Source organism: Capsicum annuum, chromosome 6 (assembly GCF_002878395.1).
Source record: "Capsicum annuum cultivar UCD-10X-F1 chromosome 6, UCD10Xv1.1, whole genome shotgun sequence".
Lineage (NCBI taxonomy): Eukaryota > Viridiplantae > Streptophyta > Magnoliopsida > Solanales > Solanaceae > Capsicum > Capsicum annuum.
Genome location: NC_061116.1, coordinates 161,829,970 through 161,851,475, shown reverse-complemented (window position 1 = coordinate 161,851,475; position 21,506 = coordinate 161,829,970).

The window sequence follows — 21,506 nt, the reverse complement described above, 5'->3', positions numbered from 1 at the left end:
TGTATAAATATCTAATTTTTTATCAAATCTAATATTTTTACATTATTTTAGTGTTCAATTTATTTATTTATTTAAGTCTAAATTAGCTATTGTAAGTTTATCTTATTTTTATTAAGTTTGTTTTAAAGTTTTTAAAAGTACAAAAATGAAGTCACATTTTAGGATAAGTCTTTATCTTTATTTTAGTTTTCAAAAAAAGAAATTTTCTAAAAAAAATATTTTCTTTTAATTTAGTTTTTAATAAATAGTGTAGTGATATTAATATTTTCTCAATCATATTTTTTTGGACTAGCTATTTGATTTCTTGTATATCTTATCAGTTCAAAATAATGTTCTTATTATTTTTATGTTTAACTTAAACAAGATTCTAAAAAAAATAATTAAAAAAAAAAAGAAAATCCAAACCTAAAACTACCCCATTCATCCCCTAACCATAATCCCTATTTTTCCTCCAACACACTCCCATATTTTCCTCATGTTTAGCCCACGCAAACACACACCACATCACAAAACTACCTCAAAAATTTCCTCAACCCTCACCCTACATAAAAAAAACACTATAACCAGAGGTGAACCCAGGATTTGAGCTTGACGGGTGCACTTTTATATTTAAACATGATAACTGATAGTGTCAAAGTTCGATATATAGTTCTTTGAAAACTTAATATTATTAAATATCATTAATTTGGTTTAATATGACAAAAGAGTGTTATTCACCGTACTTGAATTCGATGCACTTTTATATTTTCAACAATAATAGAGTGTTTTTGAAAAATAAAAAATCTGAGAGATTTGTTATCTAAATGGTTGCTACGAGAAAACGTTGGATTTAAGCCTATTTCAAACTTTAAATTACTAATTTTTAAATAGAAAATAAGTCAATGATTAAAAAATAAAAGTAAAATAAACATTATATAGTACAAGATAGGGGGAATTTACCTTTTGAAATTGGATGAGAGCTTGTAATTTTGAAATAAAATTAAAAATACATAAATAATGTGTGTGTTAATGTTGTCTGGGGGAGAGAGCAGCAATAATGCTGCAGCAAATTGTACTTAGAAAAAGGAGCAGTAAAACAATTGTAGTTGGGTGGGTTTCGAACCTAAATCCTCCACCCAAAAAGAAGATTTTATGCTACAAGTTCAACCACTGCACCAACACAATCAATTGTCTTTGAGGGTGCACAACATATATTTAGTTAAATTCAATGGTATATATATAGTTATACAACATATATATACAGAATTTTTCTCGAGGCTAGCGGGTGCACGTGCACCCCTACTCTATACGTAGGTCCGCCTCTGACTACAACACTCTTATAAAAACACAACATAGAGCACGGATTAAAGAAAAAAGGAAACAACTAAGAAAGAAAACAAGAAACAAAAGGCAAAACAAAACAAAGAAAATCAAAGAAAAAAAAATAAGAGAAAGACAAAGAAAAAGAAAAGGCTCGAAAAAGAGGGTAACAATAGAGTTCATGGTTTTGTTTACGATTCTGGGTTCATGACTTCTTCTTTATTTTATTTTGAATTATTTTTGTAAGACGTAATTTCTAATTTTTCTTTATATAATATAACATTGTAATCCTAGGGGATTTGATTTTAATATTATAAAGTTGTTTGAATTTTGTATGTGTTTGAATTATTATTATTATTATTATTATTATTATTATTATTATTATTATTATTATTGTTATCATCTAAAATTGCTTTTCTTGTTCTAACATATTACAATTAGTGTTAATTATGTGAGATCATGATTAATTAAGATATTTACTTAAAGGTTTTCTTTAGGGACGTAGAAAGGTGTAGTAGGGATTGGAAGTAATAACATTATATTTTGGGTTGTAAGTTGGTGAAAACGTAGATGAACTAAAATATAAGTTGCCTACTTTAAGATTATTATACACAATATATATAATAGCATTATATTAGGCGAAGAAAAAACTGTTATACGTATAAAATTATGAAATATTAGTGTATTAATGGAAAGCTTAGTTAATTAGTTAGTTAGACAAGGTATAAGGATTCTTCAAAAATAAAAAATAAAAAATAACTTTTAGAAAAATAACTTTTAGATTATATACAGTTTGTTTATTAAGAGAAATAATGAAGTTTTTTTTTTTGCACTTTGCGGTTTCCTTGAAAAGATCTTATCGAATTATTATATAGTGGACAAAATATTTTTGGCAATATATAGCGTTGTTAGGCTTATTTTAATAATCATCAATATATAGCGTTGCTAGGCTTATTTTAATAATCATTAGTTTTATGTCAAATGTTAAATTTATTATTGTCGCCTCTTCTGTTTGATCATCTTGACTATTTTGAACAAGTTATCTTATTGTAATACCTTTATAGGCTTATTCGATAGTCAAAGTTTGGGTTATTTACTAACGTGAGGTAAAATATAATGGGGTTGAGGATTTATTCAAGACCCGTCATATTTGATAAAAGAAAAGAGAGGAAAAAACAACTGTAAGGGAGTGAACTTGTAAAACAATGAGTTTGGTTTTTAACCTCTAAATAATTAAAGTTTAACATATAAGAGAAAATTAACGATAAAGTTGGAAAGCCCTACTGCCAACCATTCGTTATAATAAAATTAACATACTATAAGAAGCCGATCTAATTGAGTTGGGTAGATTATAAACATGTTAGGTGCTTATCTAGACTTGAAAAAATGGGACGATCCATAAAGGCCTCAAAGGCGCGAGAAATATACCAAAACTCGTGGTAAGGCCAGAAAGTACTACTATCGGTAAGCGACACATCAATATAATAAATAAATTTAAAATAAATAGAAAACGAGATGTAAGTAACCTTTAGGCTAACAAATCCTCTATATCCAAAAGATTTATTTAAGTCAGACATAAGTCATTAAAGCGACCGTGCTAGAACCATGAAACTCGAGGGGTGCCTCATACTTTTTCTCGGTCAACAAAATTTCTTACCCGATCTTCTATTTTCGTAGACCAATAAAGAGTCATTTCCTTTTGACTAAGGATTTAAAAAGGTGACTTGAAACACCCAAACTTAATTTCAAGTGATGACTCTGTAAAATAAATAATTCATATTCAAAACATCACTTTAATTGAAAAAATCCATTTTATCTAAAACTAGCTCCCTAGCGGGTTGGGCGGTAAAAATAGGAATGTGACAGATGGTGACTCCACTGGGGAATAACCAGAATTCGAGCTTTTATATTGATTTGTTTGGCTTTATGTATTTTGAGATATTGTATTTGCTGGACTAAATATGTTATTTGGCTAACTATTTACCACTTTGATATTATTTGAATTGCAATATAATTGACTTCTCTCATGCACCCATCTGAGTCTTCTGAGATACTTTATATTCGGAAATATGATATACGCTTCCGAGCCTTGAGATACTAGAGATGCGACAATGCTCCTGGGAAGGATTCTATAATCACACATGATTTAGGATGGGAAGGACCAATATGAGGCCGAAAAACACTACTACCGGTAAGCTGTCTCTGCCCGACTCGAGTTGTCCACTCGTTTTACAACCAGTCTAGACACTTACCTCTATCAGGTTAAATCTAGTAGAACTGAAACTTAGACATAGTTATCCCTATTAAACTCCGATTTATTTGCATCACGTGCATTCTTGACTTAATGGAGGCTCGACAAAGATTTGAATGTCTAAAAGCACCCTTTTTTAAGACTATTCATTTTCTATGCAACTAGTTACATTAACTGTCAAGCTATTTTGAATGTTGGCCGGCTTTGGAATCTATTAACGTAAGAGAGGCTAAAAATTGCTCTCTAAAACCTATTTTTTTCCGAAACCCAAATGAGGTGCGAGATTTGTTTTCACAATAAAATAAAAAAATATTCTAAGTTATTGAGTTTGCCCCAATCGGGACGAACTACACACATCTGATTCTCATCTTAATGAGATACGTAGGCAACCTTTCTTGGGTTCGGTGATCTTCATTCAATTTGAAAAAAAAATAATTTTTATTGATATTTTATTTAAAAATAAATAAATAAATAAAGGACGTTAGTCTTCTTAAAAAAGAAATTCTTAGACACAGTAAAAAAAAGACAGTGTTTATTAATTTTTCAAAAAAAATATAGACACTTAAAATTCTTGGTTCATATTTTAAGTTCCTGAACTACGTCTGATTTGATTCTTGTTTCAACAAGACGCATAGGCAACTCTTCTTTTGGGTTCAATCTCATCTAAAAAAAATCTTGACTTAATAATTGGTACCAATATACTTTAAAATATGAATTTAAAAAAGTGTTAAATTATAAGACAAGATAGAGTGGACCAACTTGGTTGTGAACTATAGATTCTTTTGGTACCTCTAATTATACTAAAGTTGAACTAGTAAAATTTTCTTGCTCTAAGTCAAATTTAAAATAAATCTTACCTCACTGTTTCATGTGTATTGTGTGGTGAGCTTTAGATTGAAAATTCAATGGCATCGCTCTGTTGATCTAGAACTTGGCTTGAATGTTGTTGAGGTGAAATTCTGAGATACACTTGGTTTGAAAAATGATTGTAGGCCTTCTTTGATCCGATTGTGCATTCCACAGCCCACCAAATGACATTAATCCCTAGCATTTTTCTCTTTGAGCCTGAAACATTTTCCTTGGATAACCACATCTGAGTCTATACCTTTCGAGTGCTTATATGCACTATCCCTCTTTTGGCCGACCTCCTTGACGCACTAAATACGAACAAGTTGCGAATGAAGATTCAAGATCAAAGACACCAAAGGCAAAGAACTTATAGCTCCAAGAGAACAAAAATAAAAGACGACTTTAAAGAAGAAGGTGCAAAAACCCCATTAAAAAAAGAAGAAAACTCCAACAAAGATAGAGAATCTTCATAAAAAAAATGCATTTATCGAAAAGAAAAGGGGAAAAGCTCCAACATAAGATTCAAACAAAGTCGAAACAAATAAAGCTCCAGCATAAGATTCAAACAAAGTCGAAACAAATACAAAACAAGGGGCAAAGAAGCACAACAAAGAAGATCAAGCGCCAAACCGCAACAAATGTCAAAAGCACAAAAACAGTACAATGCTCATTGAGGAATTAGTCACTTACATCCCAAATATCATCCTACCTGTACCCAAGCCTACATTACAAGCCGATAATAAGTCCTACAAGATTCTACTCTAAGTGTTTTAACATTAGTGAATACTTACATGATGGCTAAGCTTATGGTATCTCATTGCATGTATTGAATATCTTTCTGAGTGTAAGTGCTTCTTGAATGTCCTAAAATCTAAACTCTTTTATGATGAGGGAATCGAGACTTTAGTTGTGGTAAGGGCACTAGAAACATAAGGATAAGAATAATTTAAATGCTTGATTTGGAGCAAGACATATATATCTTGTATCAAACTTAAGTATATGTGAGATACCATTTGAAACTATACCAATTACTTTTGAATTGACTTCGGTTCTTATTTGAAAGTAATTTGAGGTGACTCCTATGCATAATACTAATAGTTGGTATCAATCAAAGTCAAGAAATAAGTTATTGTCATTTTTCTCATTCTTCGGATCTTTACAAAGCACATACTTTCAAAAAAGAATGAAATAAAAAAATTATGTTCTTATGAACTACGTTAGACATGATTCTTGCTATGCAAGATACGTAGGCAATTATACAATAAGGTTCGGTCTCGCAGAATAATTTTTTTTTTATATATCTAAAAAGTATAATATCGGGGCATTCTTTTTCAAAAATAATTAAAAAAAAGTTAAAAAAAATCAAAACCCCTCACATTCAAAACTGGGGCATTTTCTTTTCTTTTCTAAAAAAAAATTCTAATTTTCTTCTTCGTCTTCATAGGGTATGACATCCCCTAATTGAAATCTTAGGAAACAAAATTTTCTAATTTTCTACTTTAAGTCTTCTTAGGACACGATATTCCCTAGTTGACATATTAGGAAACACCATTTTCTATTTTTCTTCTTCGTCTTCATAGGGTACGACATTCCCTAGTTGACATCTTAGGAAACACCATTTCCTAATTTTCTTCTTCGTCTTCATAGGGTACGACATTCCCTAGTTGACATCTTAGAAAACACCATTTCCTAATTTTCTACTTTAAGTCTTCACAGGGTACGACATTCCCTAGTTGACATCTTAGAAAACACCATTTTTTAATTTTTTTCTTCGTCTTCATAGGGTACGACATCCCCTAGTTGACATCTTAGGAAACACCATTTCCTAATTTTCTTCTTCGTCTTCATAGGGTACGACATCCCCTAGTTGACGTCTTAGGAAACATTATTTCCTAATTTTCTTCTTCGTTTTCATAGGGTACAACATCCCCTAGTTGACATTCTAGGAAACAATTTCCTAATTTTCTTCTTCATCTTCATAGGGTACGACATCCCCTCGTTGAAATCTTAGGAAACACAATTTCCTATTTTCTACTTTATGTCTTCATATGGTACAGACATTCCCTAGTTGGCATTTTAGGCACAACATTCCCCAGTTGAATTTAAAAAAAAATCCTAATTCTTTTTCATGCATTCACAAGGCATAATATCCTTTGGTTGCATTATTATGAATAGGAACTTTGTTTTATTTTTCTACCTACTCTAGATTTCTAGCATTTCTATCTTTTTCACTTAAGTAGCTAGTTTAGAGCTTTTCTAATAACTCATAGAATGCTCCTAATGCAAACTGGGGAAGAAAATCTTATTTGCCTTTGTTTTATTTTTCTATGATGTCTTGCAGGTTTTTCCGCAAAGAACGAAATTGATATCCAAGAATGAAATTCCGTATCCAGTCAGAATATTAAAGAATAATCAGTTTGAAGATAGTTAAAATCAGCTTTGCATCCGTAGCGGCCCAATATCTCAAGAGTCATCTTCTTAGCTTCTGGTCAAGAGAATAAGTATCCAATAATATTCTATGAACTTTCCTTTGGAGGAGCACCAATGACTCAATCCAAGTTTCAAGTTTTAAGTTCAAGTCTCAAATCCTAACTTCAAGATTAAATTTTGAGATCAACGTACCCACCATAAGAAGGTGAGGTGATAACTGAAGATCCAAAAGGAAGATCTGAAGCAAGAGAATCAAGACAAGTAGAATAGATAAGATCTTGTATTTTTCTTTCTAGTTTTATTTTTTCCTTTTTCTCTGATGTAATAAAAGGAACTGCAGACCGGAGCCTCGACGGGACCTCACTCGATTCTCTAACTCATCCCGTTATTCCAACAGCACTTGAACTATACATGACCTGATTCTCTCATAACGTGAGATATGTAGGATGCCCAAAGCCAGGGCTTGGTCACACCTCTTTCCTACTTATTTACGTATTACTTTTGAATAAATGGTTGGCCTAAAAATTAGTCATGTTTACTTCTTTGCTTGAAAATTCTACATATTTTCAAGCAAAGAGGGCATTTTGTAGATACCTAATTTTTTACCAAACTGAATGTTTTACGTCATATTAGTGTTACATATATTTTATTTTAGATCTAAATTAGATATTTTGATTTCATCCTATTTTTATAAAGTTGGTTTAAACGTTTTAAAAACTACAAAAATAGAGTCACATTTTAAATAAGTTTTTATTTTTATTATTATTATTTATTTATTTATTTAAAATAATAATAATAATAATAATAATAAAAAAGACCTAAAACTACCCAATTCCCACTTCCCTCACCAACCCCTCCTCCTCACGTCTCCCTTTTCCCCTTAAAACACTCCCTTAAACTTCCCCATTACCTTCACTACACAACAGACACATTAACACACGGACATTAATACACTCCCAACTACACAGTCACGCGATTATATAAACACACACAACACACGACAAGGGAGAGACTAGACAACAACATTGAAAACAAGATTAAAAAATAACCAAGAGAAGAAACAACACTTACAAAAAAAAAAAGGAAAAGTAGTAACGGATATTGAGTTCAGGTTTCCGTTTGAGTTTTCGGTGACGACTTTCTTCTTTCAATATTCAATTTAGTTCTTCACACAGGATTTTGTCTAATTATATACTTTTTTATATAAGTTTTCATGTGAATCCTAGTATGAACCAAGTTCTTTATATGATTTCATCTATTATATAGAAGACATAGTTGATCATTTACATGAGATCTTGTAATGAATTTGTATATCTAGTGGTTTGGAATTCATAAGCATGTGTGCATGTTTTGTCAAGTTGATCGTTTTTTTAAAAATCCTTCATGGCGTGTATATTAGTTTTTTATATATCTTTTGCAGTACCTATGTATATGAATTTGCATGCATGCAAATTCAAGTGAGGTGTTCTTTGTTTTGGATTATATATTTGTCAAGTAAAGGGATAGAGAAAGAAGACACATGCACATACATGTTAACTACATTACATACACGACACTCCTATATAACACAAACCCACACATAAAACTCGAAAAGATAGGACACTGGCATAAGGAAAACAATAAAGAAAGAGACGGACAGGAAGGAAAACATATAGAAAAACAAGGAAAAGAAAATTGGGAGAAAATCTTAGGGGAAAAAAAAGACCAAAAACACTTAGAGAAAAAAGTGAGGGAGAAGAGAGACAGTGAGAAGAAGGAGAACAACATTCTGAAAAAAAAAATACAAACAAAAAGCAACCAAGTGTACTCCCTCCTTAATTTTCCAGCAAGACAATTCAACAAAAAACTACAACAACCAAAAATTTCCCGCATCTCAAACTTTGAGGTCTGTTTGTGGTTTCAAGTTCGTGGCTTTTGAATATTAGCTATTGAGAAATTAATTTTTCAAGAGGTAATCCTTTATCTTTCTTAATTATGTAGTTTAAACAATTGTATGAAACTTGATTCCAATATTATAAAGTTTCTCAAACTCATATGTGTTTAACATATTTTAATTTTTGATGTGATAATATGCAGTACGTTTAGATTTTAATATCATAAAAGTAAAGTAAAATTGATTGTAAACATTGTACTATTTTTTTATTCTTCACCATTTTTTATGGATCTTCTATGACGTAATACTTAGTAACTAAAAAAAAATATGCACATGCACACTATATGAAGAGAGAAAGACACATACGCAAAGAAAAAAAAAAGAAAAAAAGAAAACGTTGAAAAACTAAAAGTAAGGAAAATGAGAGGAATTTAGAGAAAAGAAAAAGAAAATAATGTTGGAGAAGTCAAATGGATATTTTGGATGTTAATGTGCATCATGACCAAAAAGGATTCATGACATTGGGATCAATCGATGGATTTTTTTTTTTTTAAGTTTTATATGCTAAAAATAAGAGAAGTTATAATTTAAAAATTGGGGGTAAAGGAAATTAGTTCCTGTGCATGACATATTCATTCTATTTTTATGCCATTTTATTAACTGTTCTATCCTTTTTCTTGATATGTTTCTGATTATGATGCTTAATATGTTATATGAACATAAGTCAGTTAAATTTATGTGTCATACTGTTCTCATGTATAGTCTCTTATTGGTTTGGAAAGTAATTTGAGTGATAGATTTATTTGATCATTGTAAGCTCTCGATAATTAAATTTCAGGCCTAGGCATTCGTTTGAGACTTAATTAATTAACTAGTGAATATAGCCGCACTTCGCGCGGTCATTAAAATATTAATGAATAGATATTATTTATTTATTTATTGCAAATTTAGTCTTCATAAAATAATTGAAATATTTTATATATATATATATATATCATGTCTTTTGCACTGGAATTAACAATATAATTTTTTTAATATCCAAATATAAATCTCTCGATTTCTCGAGTCAGAGCGAAACTCTTTGACTAATTTGAGATGCAAATTTCATGATTTAAAGAGGAAAATATATTGTTACCACAAAGTTTATTTAAAAAGTAAAAAAAAAAAAAGTTTAAATCATTTTTGAAATATTTCTTTCTGTTTATGACATGAAAAGATAAACTAACTTACCTATTGCACTATAAAAGTGTAAGATAACGAAACTCAAAGTAAATTTATAATTTAGATAGAAATATTATTTTGGTATAATCTTAAGATGTCATAAACTTAATTATTACATAATTAAGATAGGTTACAAACATAAAATCATTGAATTATGATACTAATACTAATTAAGAATAGAAGTTATGAAGAATAAAAAGTGTGAGTTATAAAAATATTTTTACAACAAAATAAATAAGAAAAAATAAAAAGAAAGCTTGATGTACTAAATCATGGTCAAAGAGGTGTCATATTATTAATGAGTTATTAGTGATGTTAATCTAAGAAATGATCTATAATGTTTCATGTCATGTGTGATTTTTTTTCATCCATCACTACTACTATTTTTTGACATGGGCCTTTTAAATGCCGAATAAGCAAGACAATATTTGAAGTGAGTATTTAATACTTAACTCTTTTACTGATTTTAATTAGTAATATGAAATTTCATAATTTTGAGACAATCAATGTATAAAAATAACTTCTTTTTCCATTCTGATAATTTTTTAACGGGTCAATTTTTGCGCACCTAGACTAAATTTACGAGATACCTATCATCTCTCTCAACAATTAAAATAGCTTTCAAAAGCTAGATATCTCAAATTCAATTTCTACAAAAAAAAAATGCCAATGAAAAAGCATTATCATTCAAATCACCATAGCGACAAAAACATCTAAAGATATCATTATTCATGATTGAGTATTAGCTATACTAAGAATTGTACATATTGAACGAAAAAATATGGTAAACATCACTTTCTAAATTTTAAATATGAGAAAAGACATCTTTCCCCTCCTGAACTTGTCCTCGAAACTCACTTTAGCACTTAAACTTAACTTCCGTTTATTTACCCCCCCTAACATCTTTAAAGTGTATTTGTTTGACTCCTAAAGCTGACGTGATATTTTTTTTTAAAAAAAGAAGCATGTTTATTTATTAAAAAAAATTAATTTCAGTAATCTTATATTTAAAATACAATAAAAAATTCAAAAAAATTAAAATTGAAATTAAAATAAAAATGAACACTTTTTTCTTCTTTATTCTTCAAATCATCATCAACAACAACACTCAAACCTCCATTAACAACCTCAATTTTTTTTCACTTTCCTCCATTAAATACACCACCCAAGAACAATACTTTCCTTTAATTTTTTTCACTTTCCTCCATTAACAACACCACCCAAGAACAATACTTTCCTTTGATTTTTTTCACTTTCCTCCATTAACACCACTCAAGAATAAACATGAAAACACTATTAAATGATTTTCTCCATTGAACACCATCTCAACCTTCAATCCAACTCCCTCAAAATTTAGATAAAAATTAAATTAAATTGATGATTTTGTTTTTGAATCACTTAGCATCAATGAGATTTCTTTTGATTTTTACTTTTGAATTTTTTTGTTAATAAGATAATTTGAAAAAATTAATTTTAACTTAATGAAAGTATTTTTGTGTTTGAATAAGAAAGAAGAGGGTGAAAGTGGGGGGCTGGAAGGAAGAAAGAATAGGGGTGGGGGGCTGGAGGGGTGGGGATGAAAGGGGAGAAAGAATGACGGGTGAGGGGGGTGCTGGAAGGGGAGAAAGAATGGGGGGTTGGGGGGCTGAAAGGGAAGAAGAGTAGGGGGGTTGCTGGAATGGAGAAAGAGATGGGGGGGGGGGGTAGAATTTTTTATTTAATATATATATATATTATATATATATATATATAAATATATATTATTTAATATATATATATATAAATACTAAATATATAATTTTTGCTTTTTAAAACTAAAATACATAAAAATAATATGTGTGTGAGATTTTTTTTTAAATCATAATTTCTTACGTGGCAATGACCTGGCACTAATGTGGCACTGATTTAGTACTGGCATGGCGCATGTGTAATCCACTCTCTGTTGTGAGAGTGATATTCAGTTTTGAGAGGTGAAACAAATACACTTTAAAGATGTTAAAGGGGTATATAAACATAAGTTAAGTTTAAGTGCTAAAGTGAGTTTGGAGGACAAGTTCAAGGGGAAAAGATGTATTTTCTCTTTAAATATCATGAAAATCTCATTTATATGGATACCTTTTAACTAATAAGAGTAAACAATTTTTTGAAATAAAAATTATTAATCTGACAGTGATAAAAATTACATATATCTCAATGGAAGATTATATATAAGATCTCTTTTTCTACCTTATATGTTGTCCAATTTTTTTTAATTTATACCATCTCGGAGAAAAAAATACACTAAATAGATATTGTTACATATTAGATCTTATGAAGATTTAAAACTTATCATCTACTTTTAAGAAGTGATCATTGTTACATGGTACCGAGGTTTCTATATATATATATGTGTGTGTGTGTATATATCACATTCCAAGAGTAGCAAACTTCAATGGACATAAAAAAAAATGAAACATTACGTAATGAGAAGCATACCTTGAATGATGGATATGAATGAAACATTGTAATAATCAATAAAAGGAAAAATTAATGAGAATAATACCTTGAATATTGAGATTGATATCCCGTAAACAATCTTACTCTTCAGTTTTAATATGTAAAATTTGTTACAAATAAATGACTACGATTTTCATTGGTCCCCCTGCATTTTTCAAACACAGACATTGGTGAGAGACAAAATAAATTAATCTGTACATTTTACAATTTGATCGAAGCAAAGGTGGCAAGCATCAGATTATCATACTCTTTTGGGCAATCTAAAAGGAATAATAAAATAAATTAATTATAAAAAAACTTTACATGCTTAAACAATGAAATTCAACAACAATATAAAAATATATCTAAGATATCACAAGATGGATAAACATTAAATTCAAAAAATAGAAAAATCTAAGCTAGAAAATAAAGAAAATGCTCATGAACGAAAAAATATAAATAAACATATAGAAGTATATGCAGAGCAAAGAATATGCTCATTCTATATTGTGGAGGCAACAAATGGAAGAATACATAGAGATTGCTATTAATTCTTATTTATTGTCATTCTTCATTATTTTTTTTAAATAAATGAGAAACTATTAAAAAAATAAAAACTTTATGGGGATATGAAAAGAGGCGGAAAGTTGAAGAGATAATAACTGATTTGTAATTATGTAATGTTTAAGAAAGTTAGTCAACTATAAATAAATATGATTCAAATTTATGAGAATTTATTATGTGTCTTTTGAGGGCATTTTATATAGCATAAAAATGGAAGAAATATGATAAAAATGGCCAAAAAAATCACAAAAAAGATAAATATGTTTGGAGCCTTCTAAGATATGCTAGGATTGGCTATTGATCTCTTTTCTATATATATATATATATATATATATATATATATAGAAATATATATATATATATATATATATATATATATATATATATTTGAGAGAGATGGGTTGTGATTTCATTCAAGACCCGACATATTTGATAAAAAAAGAGAGGAAAAACCTATTTGTAAGGGAGTGATTTGTAAAGGAATAAGTTTAGATTCTTGACCAAGAGAAAATTAAAAGTTTAATACAAGAGAAAGTTAACGATGAAGTTGGTAAGCCCTGCTACCGACCATTCGTTATAAGAAAAATTAACATATCATTTTAAAGTCGATCTAATCGGGATGGATAATTTTTTAAATATGTTAGAATCTTTCTTAGACTTGAAAAAAATGGAAACGATCCATAAATACCACAAAGGCGCGAGAAATATACCAAAACTCGTGGTAAGACCAAAAAGTACTACTATCGATAAACCACGCATCAATACAGTTTTAAATATATTCAAAAATTAGTAAAAGTAAGATAGAAGTAACTTTTAGGCTAACAAATATTACATATTCAAGAGATTAATTTAAGCCAGACACAAGTCATTAAAGCCACCGTGCTAGATTCACGGGATTCGAGGGGTGCCTCACACCTTTCCCTCGGTCAACATAATTTCTTAATCAAATTTCTAGTTCACAGACCAATAATAAAGAGTCATTTTCTTTTGAATGAGAATTCAATAAGGTGACTTGGAACACCCAAACTCAATTTCAAGTGACGACTCTGTAAATAAAACAATCCCTATTTAAAACGTCACTTTAATTGAAAAAACCCATTTTCTCTAAAACTAATTTCCTAGCGTGGTTGGGGCGATAAAAATAGAGGTGTGACAGTGTGGTATTAGTTAGTACCGAGATTATTTATCCGACCATTTACACTATAGCGATGAAATAATTTATTTCATATATATGGTGGGATAACTAATTTCAAAATTAATTATCTCGAGATAACTCTTTCCCAACCAACGACCCCTTAGGAATAGAAATTCAATTCAACCATTGTTATAAACAAATTAATTTTCATAGAGCCTCGCACTTGGACACTTTGAACAATCATACGAGAAAACACTTGCTCAATCCTCTCCTTACGATTGAAGATCCTCTGGTCTGTATACGCAACTAGCTAAGCTTATCTTGTACATTGTAGCAGTTGCACTATTGCCTTTACAGTGAGCTAGAGCCCATCTTTTTGCCTCCTGCCACCCTGTTGCAACTTTAGTAATTTCTTGCCATGCCAGGAGTTTGTTTCAGATTAGTGCTGCAAAATCACACCACAAGGACAAATACTCCATATCCTCCCTTTCAGTGAAAAGTGTTGTTTCGGATACACAATCTGTATGTTTCTAATGTAAACTTCAACCTAAGCTCAAGAACAAGTTTTCAAGAACAACAATGAAGTTTAACACCTTCAACGCAAGCTCAAAATGAACTATCAAAGAAGTATGTTTATCAATTTTTAAAAGAAATAAGATGAAGCAAAATTAGTACCAAGTCTACCGATTTCACGATGTGTCCTTAGGGAATTAATTTCTCTCAAGTACCCGAGGTTGAGAAATTTTTTCTCCCAAGATAAAATGGTTCACTTTTTAAAAGTAGTGGTATCTCAAACTTTCAGAATCTTCGAACGCACTCAATGATTGATGCTCACAATAGATTTTTTGAGAAGAAAAAGAAGAATGTTTTCAGCTCTTAAAATCGTGTCTATACTTGAGGAGAAGATCAGGTATTTATAGCCCTTAATTGTCCCTACGAAAGGAAGCAATGGTTCATAGAAAGAAGCATCATTTCTGAACGGTCATGTCACCTACGCCTAGTCTGTGCTGGAACTGCGCCTAGTTTGCGCTGGAACTGCACCTGACCTGCAGCCGCAGGTGATATTTTAGCCAATCCAATAGCTTTTGCGCTGGACCTGCGGTAGGAGAAGCCATCCTGTGCCATTTCTGCATATGACCTGAGTGCACAGGTCACCCCTTTTTTAAAATAATGTGTCGTTTGCTTGAAGGTTATGTCCCTTCGAGGTGCGTTGCGTTTGCGCTTCCAAGGCGTCTGCCCATGGATAAAAATATATTCATTAGATTTTTTTAGATTAAAATTTCACTTTTTTTCCAAGTTTCAAACAAATTTTTTCCAAAAAATTAATCTTTCGATCGATTTGCCAAATCTAAATCCAAATCCAAATTTGAAGTTGAAGTCGAGCGAACGATGACGATGCAAGGCTTCTCTTTATTCTTGCCTCACTATCCACATGAAAGAGTGTTTTTTATTATAAACACAAAAGAACTTCTTTATCCCACCAATGTAGGAGAACTTAGCTTTCCTAAAGTGATATTTTCACTTTCCCTCCAAATTTTGTTCCCTCCATTTTCCATTCATATATTCCATTTGAACCCAACAGTCCCCCACATGAATGGAGAATGGTTATCTTATCAACAAATTTACGGACAAGTATGTCATCAACAAGCAAAGACTAATTGCATCTGAATAAGTGAGTTTCTCTTTAAACTTTTTGTAGTGAACATACATAGGATGCACTCGGTCAATCGGTAGATTTGATATCTTTAAACCATCAAACTTTACTGTACATATAGATAACACATGTCACATAACCAACCTTTTACTATTTATGGTTCTCACAATTTTGTTCATTTTAGTCATGAACACGTCCTAATTCCATGAGAGCATAGAGAATAGGCCTTTACTAACATTCTCCTTGAAGCGACTTCCACTTCGCCCTCACATAGGTGATTTCTAAAAGTTCAATCCTATAGATTAAACTATTTGATCAAATCTGTCAAATTTAATTAATCATTAAAAAGCTTCACACCATAAGCCTTATCCTTGTTTCCTAAATATGTCCACATCATAAAAATGGATTGGGTATATTGACAATGTTGAACCATCGGTCACAACTTTGTTTGATCTCCTTGAACCTAGCTCTTGGGATCTCCAGTTTGCTAGGTAGAGTTACCACCATGCTGACTTGTTCTAGACCATAAACTCATTCCCTTCGATGTTCTCTCAACTCCTTTTCTAGAAATACCTTTTGTAAGTGGATCTGACACATTATTCTTTGACTTCACATAGTCAATAGTTATAATTTCACTAGAGAGTAGTTCTCTAATGGTATTATATCTCTGTCTTATATAATGATATTTATCATTATACATTATACTCTCTGCACTACCTATTGCCACTTGGCTATCACGGTTTATACATACCAGTGTTAATGGTTTGGGCCAATAAGGAATGTCTTCCAAGAAATTTTGAATCCATTCAGCTTCTTCACTGACTTTATCTAATGCAACAAATTCAGATTTCATTGTGGAGCAGACAATATATGTCAGTTTGGACGATTTCCAAGAGACTTCTTCTCTACCTAAAGTAAATACATATCCACTCGTGAATTTTACTTCATTCGATCCGGTGATCCAATTTGCATCACTATAGCCTTCAATTACCATTGTATATCTATTATAATGCAAAACATAGTCTTGAGTGTATTTAAGATATTCCAAAACTCTTTTTATTGTTATCTAATGAGTTTTATTGGGATTACTTGTGTACGACTCAATTTACTAATAGCACATGCTATGTCTGGATATGTACAATTCATGATATATATTAAACATCCCAACACTTTTGCGTAGTCTAACCGTGAGTCACTTTTACCTTCATGCTTTTGAAGTGGAAAGCTCACGTCCAATGGAGTCTTGGAAATACCAAAATCCAAATACTTAAAGTTGTCAAGTACCTTTTCAATGTAATGACTCTGTGATAATGCCAACTCCTGTGGAGTTTTATGAATTCTTATTCCCAATATCACATCTGCAACTCCAAGGTCTTTCATATCAAACTTGCTCTCAATCATTCATTTTGTAGCATTTATGTCAGAAATATCTCTACTGATGATCAACATATATCATCCACATACAAACAAACAATGACCTTGTGATTTGGAGTGTCTTTAATTCAAACACACTTATCACATTCATTTATCTTGAACCCGTTTTCCAACATGGTTTGGTCAAACTTTGCATGTCACTGTTTGGGTACTTATTTTAGTCTATAAAGCAACTTAACAAGTTTACTCACCTTCTTTTCTTTACCAGAAACCACAAAACCCTTGGGTTATTTTATGTAAATTTTTCCTCTAATTCTCCATTTAGGAATGTTGTATTCATATCTATTTGATGGATTTCAAGACGATATACTGCCGCCGAGGCAACTAACATCCAAATTGACGTTATCCTTATTACAAGTGAGTATGTATCAAATAATCAAGGCCTTCCTTTTGTTTGAAGCCTTTTACTACAAGTCTTGCCTTATATTTGTCAATAGTACCATCAGCTTTTATTTTTCTTTTGAAGATCCATTTACACCCTAAAAGTTTATTTCCTGGAGGAAGATCAACCAACTCCCAAGTATAGTTACCCATGATTGAATCAATCTCACTATTGACTACCTTTTTCTAAAAGGATGAGTCTGAAGACGACATTGCTTCTTTAAATGTTTGAGGCTCATTTTCTAAGAGAAATATTACAACCTCTGATCCAAAAGAAGTTGACATTCTTTGACGTGTACTATATCTTGGATTTTCATCATTATGTACATCCTCGCTTGGTTTGTCTTGAGGTTGTTTAGATCCTCCACTAGATTGTTCATGTCTAGTTTTATATGGATAAATGCGTTCAAAGAACTCAATAGTATCTAATTCAATTACCTTATTCTTATTGATATTCAGATGTTTGAATTTATGAACTAAAAACCGACATATTTTACTACTTTTAGCATATTCTATAAACACACAATCCACTGTCTTAGGTCCTATCTTCACTCTTTTAAGCATAGGAACTTGGACTTTCGCTAGATACCTCCCTAGTTTGAAATATTTCAATTTAGGTTTTCTTTCTTTCCATTTTCATATGGAATTGATAGTGTCTTATTTTGGAGAACTTTATTGAGTATTCGGTTAGCTGTAAGGATAGCTTTTCCCCATAAGTTTTGTGGTAAACTTGAACTTATAAGTAAGACATTTATCATTTCCTTTAAGGTTTGGCTCTTTTTCACAATTCTATTAGATTGAGGTAAATACTAGGCAGTAGTTTGATGGATTATTTCATTTTCTACACATATTTCCACAAAAAGAGATTCATATTCTCGAACCCTATCACTTTTTATTGTTTTCATCTTTCTCTCTAACTGATTTCCCACTTTTATTTTACTTTGCCTAAATTCATCTATTGCTTCATCCTTACTATTTAGCAAATAGACATAACAGTACCTAGATCAATCGTCATAAAAATTATAAAATACTTTTTCCCACCACGAGATGGTGTTAACTTCATATCATAAATGTCTGTATGGATTAAGTCTAAGGGATTAAAATTCCTTTCAACAGACTTATACGGATGCTTAACATACTTTGATTCCACACGCGTTTGACATTTTGATTTATTGCACTCAAAGTTTGACAAAACTTTTAATTTAATCAGTTTTTGCAAAGTTTTGTAATTGACACGTCCTAATCATTCATTCCACAATTTATTAAAATCAAGAAAGTAAGAAGAAATAGAACTTTTATTAATTTCAATAGTCATTACATTCATTTTAAACAGGCCCTCGGTGAGATAACCTTTTCCTACATACACTTTTCCTTTGCTAATTACAACCTTATTAGAAACAAATACACATTTGAATCTGTTTTTAGTCAGAAGTGATATGGAAATCAAGTTCTTTCTCTACTCCGGTACATAAAGGACGTTGTTGAGAGTCAATGCTTTGCCCGACGTCATTTTCAAGCAAATTTTTTCGATCCCTTCAACCTTTGTTGTTGCGGAGTTTACCATATAGATCTTATTCTCACCTTGAATCGGAGCGAATGCAGTAAATAACTCTTTATTGGCATAAACATGACAGGTGGAACAAGAATCTATCCACCAATCTCAAGGATTTCCCACCAAGTTACATTTAGTAAGCATGACACATAAATCATACATTTTGTTTTTGGATTCAGCCATGTTGGCTTGATCCTTTTTCTTTCCTTTCTTTGTTGCACGACAATCTGTTTACTTGTGGCCAGCATTGCCACAATTATAACAATTTTTTCTTGAATTTTTTCTTAGGTGGATTGCTTTGTTGTCCATTTTTCTTCCATTTCTTCAAGTTGTTGGGATCGTCCTCCACAATGTTGGCTCCACTCATTGCAGAATTTTCTTTTGACTTCCTCTCGGCGGCTTTGTTATCTTCCTCAATGCGTAACCTCACAATGAGGTTTTCGACTGTCATCTCCTTTCTTTTGTGTTTTACATAATTTTTGAAGTCCTTCCACAAAAGTGACAACTTCTCTATTATTGATGCAACTTGAAAGGCTCGTTCACAATCAAATCTACATTAAAGATCATGTGAATGTTGAGAACAAACTTAACATGTTCAAATAAGGTATTTAATATATTTATACCTTCAGTAAGTAGATCATGGATGATAACTTGCAATTTCTGTACTTGAGATACGATAGTCTTACTGTAAATCAGCTTGTATTTAAGAAACCTTACAACAAAGAACTTTTTAGTTCCAGCATTCTCAGTTATATACTTTCGTTCCAGTGCATTCCACAACTCTTTCGATGTCTTCATTCCGTTGTCACATTGTACAGATCGTCTTAGAGGTCACTTAGGATATAATTTTTGCATAAGAAATTCGAATATTTCCATGCCTCCATTATAATGAACCACTTCTTGTCTGTTTGATGTTTGTTCGAGCGATTCTAGAGCATCTTCAGAGATGAATTTTTGAAAACATAAAGTTGTCAAATAGAAGAACATTTTCTGCTTCTAACTTTTAAAATCTACACCCAAAATTTTCTTGGATTTCTCTGCCACTGCCATTATGGGTGGAGCAGTAGTGCGGCTTGTTGTAGCAACATTCGTTGCTGGTAAACTTGTCTCACCATCAGTTACATGACCATCAGTAGTCATTTTTCTGTCACAAAAATACAATCAACTTAGTATATCGAAATACTCATTATATATTTGTAACAACTCTAAACACCACTTGTTTCTAGTTTAACGATGAAGTTTTTATGTTCTTCCAATCATTAACCGAGTGACCTTTAACTTGTGATAAAGTTTGTATGTCTTCAAATCACTTGTTAAGTTCAAACAGAGTAGAAATCATAAAACTTTAATATCCAGAAATCAAACAATACAGATTATAAGGTTAATTCCTTAAGATTGTTGTTTCGGGTACACAATCTGTATGTTTCTAATGTAAACTTCAAACTAAGTTCAAGAACAAGTTTTCAAGAACAACAATGAATTTCAACACCTTTAACACAAGCTCAAATTGAATAATCAAAATGAACTATCAAAGAAGTATGTTTATCAATTTTTAAAAGAAATAAGATGAAGCAGAATTGGAACCAAGTCCACCGATTTCAAGGTGTGTCCTTAAGGAATTAATTTCCCTCAATTACTCGAGGTTGCAAAATTTTTCCTCCCAGAATAAAATTGTTCACTTTCTGAAAGTAGTGGTACCTCGAACTTTTAGAATCTTCAAACACACTCAACGATTGATGATGACAATAGAGTTTTTGAGAAGAAGAAGAAGAATGTTTTCAGCTCTTAAAATCGTGTCTATACCTGAGAAGAAGATAAGGTATTTATAGCCCTTAAGTGTCTTTACAAAAGGAAGCAATGGTTCATGAAAAGAAGTATTATTTCTAAACGGTCATGTAACCTGCACCTAGTCTGCGATGGAACTGCGCTAGACCTGAGGCCACAAGTGACATTTTGGCCGATCCAATAGCTTCTGTGCTGGACCTGCGCCAGGTCTGCGCCTGACCTGCGTACGTAGGTCACCCCTGTTGACACCCACTTTTGACTTCCCGATATGCCCTTAGGCTGCTATTTTATCAAATTTATCATTTTCAATTATGAATATTTTTTATGTATTATTTCGAATATCAAATAAATATTGATTGTCGCATATGATTTTGAAGTATACAATTTATTTTATCAAGTATTTTTATAGTTCTAATATAATATTTTATAAATATTCATTAAATTATTTTGGCAAATTTGCGTAGTCGTAATTTACAAAAACATTGTCTATTATTTTAAATATTATTATTAGTACTACAGTAAATATAATGATTAATTTAATAATTTAGTATTATTTTTCTTCACATAGTAATTTAGTAGTTATTCATTTGTATATTATATAAT